We start from the raw sequence: 4,100 nt of genomic DNA on the forward strand, positions 1-4,100 counted from the left end.
TAAAGGGCGGGGCTAATGGTTGGTCACCTGAGGGCAGGGCAGAAGAGTTCAAATCGAAGACCAGAGAAGCGAGAACAGGCATTGTGGGACACCTCCCAGAGGCCAATTGCAGCGCTGTAATCGACCAGGGTGTCTACAGTGGCACTACGGCGCTGTAGCCCTGGCACGGAAAGCTCCATGCCTCTCGTCGGGGTGGTTTTTTTACAGTGCTGCAACTGCGCAGTTTCTGCGTGCTAAGTGGCTTGGCACCGTGTGCACCTCGCGGGTTACACCACAGAAAGCTGCTTTAGTGCACTGTAACTGGCCAGTGTGGAGAAGGCCTTAGAGAGAACACTGCGGGGACTCAGAAAAAATACACAAAGCACTGAGCCTAGGCTACATTCAGAAAAGGGAGAGATTTGGGGGCATAGATGAAAAGAAGGGGTCAAACCCAGGGAAGGGCTAGCAGTGTATAGAGAAGTTCCCACTCTACCTGTGGTACTTATGTGGCCCCATCACCATGGTATCTGAGGCTGCACTTCACAATGTCAAACCTATTTCTCCTCCCAGCCCTGCAGTACAAATGGGGCACTGAGGCACACACAGACTAAGGGCCAGATTTTCAAAGGTATTTAGGTGCCTAGTGAGATTTTCAAATGCACTTAGAAGGTTTGGTGCTTTGTAAACCCCACTAGATATCTAGCTGCATCTTTGGGTGCCTAAAAATCTTTGAAATTCTGTCCTTAAAGCACTGGCCTGGGGTCAGACAGAAAGTCCATGGGGGGGACACAACCCAGGTCTTTCTGAGCTAGCTCCCTATCCCAGCAGACCAGCCACTCTCTCTCTCTCTGCTGCATGCTGCAAAAGAAGAGGACTCTGATAGACTGGAGCAAAACCAAGGCAGCCAGTTCTCTGAGACTCCAGCAAATGGTCCCAGGATAGATGTCATGGTTAACAGCATGAAAAGCAGCACAGAAGTTAGGGAGAATGAGAGTCAGATGAGAGGAAATCACTTAACTCCCAAGGGGTGGTAGGTTCAGCCCCATGCTGGGTTGTACAGCAATGGCTGCTGTGCAATTTTACTTTTTAACTGAAAACCATTTTGTTCAGTCATTTTTTGTTCTGAGTTTGAGAAAAGAAAGGAATAAGAAAGTGTCATATAAGTATCAGATGTGTTTATGCCTCAAATTCTTAGGGTTTCAGCTGTATTCAGGCCAATTCCAGAACAAAGAACAGAAACTGCATCCACAGAGTCCATAAAGTCAACGATTATTGTCATGATTTGCATTATTCACTGGGCACCATTCAGCACTGTTCAGAATACGACAGAAAATCCAGTCCCTAAGCCAATGCATATAAGATGTGTAACTCTGGGTAAGATGACTCAGATATTTAAGTGTGAAGTGTATAGTTATTGACCAAACATGTTATCACATGGTCACTGTGATGTTTATATCTATGAGTGGAGGCACTGATGGCAATAGAAGTTTTAGTTGATTAAGGACGAGAAGATTTGACCCTCCAACTTTTTTTCTAAAGGAAAAGCTGTCCAGAATTCCTGTGCCAGTTTATTTTCCTTTCCTGCCTGCGGTGGCCCTGATATACCTTAGAAGTCTCAGGGTTTTTTTCAACTTTAAAATATAGAATTTTCTTGGTGTTTGGTTTTAAATATTCTGTGAGAACTGCAACTCAATCGCTGTAGTGTGTGTTTAAGAGCCTTCTGGAAAGTAACTAGCCTTTAAACAGAAGTAAAAGCAGTGTTGCCAATTCTCATGATTTTGTCATGAGTCTCATGATAATTGTTTTCCTTAAAGCCCGAGCTCCTGGAGTCAAGTGGATATGTGATGATTTCAGCCTTCATGCTTAAAGAAAAATGAAGGTTCTAGTCCTCGTGGCTGTGGAGAAAGCTTCAAAGTGTGACCCCAGTGCACCCTAAAGGCCAGGGGTGAAAGTAATAATAAATTCTTACAGGTACGGGGGCCGGTTCCAGCCCCTGGAAGGGGCAGGGCCTCGGGCTGAAGGGGTGGGGCTGGGAGGGTCAGTAATCCAAATTTTTCAACAGTTGTTTCAATTGTTATATTCAAGAGTTAGTAACAAAGAATATACATTAAAATTTAAAACCTAACCAGTGTTACTTAAGTGACTTGACACAAGATGTGAGAACATGTTAGTATTAGAGCTGAGTGGATCGAATATTTATGAAAGCCTCTTTTTTTATATAGGAATTAGATACAGTGCTTCTATAAGCTAATTTCTAAGTTATCTGCAAAAAAACCCTAGAGTTTTCAGGTGCCTAAGCAGCCCTTGGAACCACGGTTAAAGTTCCCCCTCCCAAAAAAATCTGAAATGGTGCCCCTGGTAAGGGGGCCGGGAACAGAGCCACAGCCAGGGGCTGAGGCTATGGCCGGGAGTGGAGCCCTGGCTGGAGCACCGGGCTGGGGCTGGGAGAGGAGCCCTGGGCAGGGGTCAGGAGCAAGGACCGCTGCTGGAGGGAGAGTGTGGCTGGGTGGCACTCCCTTGCCCCTCATGGGAGCTGGATCAGGCCCACCATGCCCCGCCCAAGATTTCCTCCCCACAATTTGGGGACCGTTGGTCTACACAGACACTGCGTTGACCTAACTACACTGACATAAGTCTTACGCCTCTCGTGGAGGTGGAGTTATGATGTCAGTGTAGTAGGGCACTTACATCCATGGGAGGAAGGCTGTAGTGTCTAAGATGCCTTATGTTGACCTAACTGGGTAGTGTAGATCAGCCCTGAGGCACTTAACTCCAGGAGAGGGTTCGCAGCTGAGGAAGTGGAGTTAGGTGATGAACACTCTGAGGGGCTTGGGGCTTAGGACAGCCCCCTCCCCACTTATTTAAGTGCATGCTGGCTTTTGTGAATCCCATTCTTAGGTGCCAATCTCTAGTCATTGTGTAGGAAGCCTGAGCCCCTCACTCAGGCTTTTTGAACTCCACAGATCTTCTAGGTGATAAATGTTGGGCATTGCAATGCTGAGCGTCAAAAAGCCTACGTCTTTTTGTGGATTTAGCCCTTAGTGTCTAAACTCTCTCTACGGCTTTGATGCTGCATAACGGGGCGAGGGGGATGAGAAGCCCCAGACGGCTTCCCCCCTGCTTCCAGCTTTCTTGACAGAAATTCCTTTATGGTAGAACATCTTCAAGGGTTATATCTCCATATTATTTGTAATTATAATAAATAAAAATAATTCTTTGCATTTAGGGCCTGATCCAGAATACAGTGTATTTAGTAGAAAAATTCCCATTCACTTCAGGATATGTCTACTCACATAGAAGTTGAGATTCCCAGTTTGGGTGGGTAGACAGACGCTAACTCTGCTTCAGCTAACATCTTAAAAATAGCAGTGTGGCCAGGGTGTAGCTGCCCAAATATGTTGGGCAGGATTGTATTCGGGTGGTTAGCCCGAGCTGCCACCATATCCACATTGTTATTTTTAGCACGTTAGCTCCAGCAGAGCTAATGTGTTTATGTCCACCTGGCCTGGGAATCACACCTATGAGCTGCGCTGTAGACATACCCTCAGTGGACTTTGGATCAGGCCCTTATCTTCCGACCCGTTCAAATAGTTTGTCTCACAAATACCTGTGTAAAATAGATATGTATCATTGCCTTCTCTCTTTTTTTTTTTTTTTTACAGGTGAGAGAAATGAGACCCAGAGTACAGGAGGCTGGGGAAAGTAGCATTACTTTACACAAGTTCCACCCTCAAACCTCTATATCTGATCATTTCTCTTTTAAAACTGCATAATGAGAAAGGCATGATCTAGTGCTCTGAGCACCCAACTACGAGATGGGAACTTGGAGTTCTTCTAATCCTGGATCTGATGCTGAGACCCTGAGAAAGTCACTTAACCTTCCTGCCTTACTATGAGAATAATACTTACTTCATAGGGGTGTTGCAAGCATTAACAGATGTTTGTGAAATCTTTTGAAAACAAGTGTTAAGTAAAGGAAGATTATTATTATCTATTATTCATACTCTGCTATGATTGTGTTATATATAACACCGCTGATGGAAAACCTGGGCTTGGTATGTAAAACAATGCTGCAGAATGTAGGGAGAATAACATTTCTGAACCACCAGTTTTCCCCAACT

The 4,100-nt window shown here is 45.3% G+C and overlaps 1 long non-coding RNA gene across 1 annotated transcript; it reads left to right on the top strand.

The window, feature by feature from the left end:
• The first annotated feature begins 1,820 nt into the window (after positions 1-1,820).
• On the top strand, positions 1,821-3,704 carry LOC141981273 (uncharacterized). The gene is made up of 2 exons (XR_012637711.1): positions 1,821-1,950; positions 3,642-3,704. It is a non-coding gene; the product is annotated as an uncharacterized LOC141981273 (long non-coding RNA).
• Positions 3,705-4,100: the final 396 nt, after the last annotated feature.

Source organism: Natator depressus, chromosome 2 (genome assembly GCF_965152275.1).
Source record: "Natator depressus isolate rNatDep1 chromosome 2, rNatDep2.hap1, whole genome shotgun sequence".
Classification (NCBI taxonomy): Eukaryota; Metazoa; Chordata; order Testudines; family Cheloniidae; genus Natator; species Natator depressus.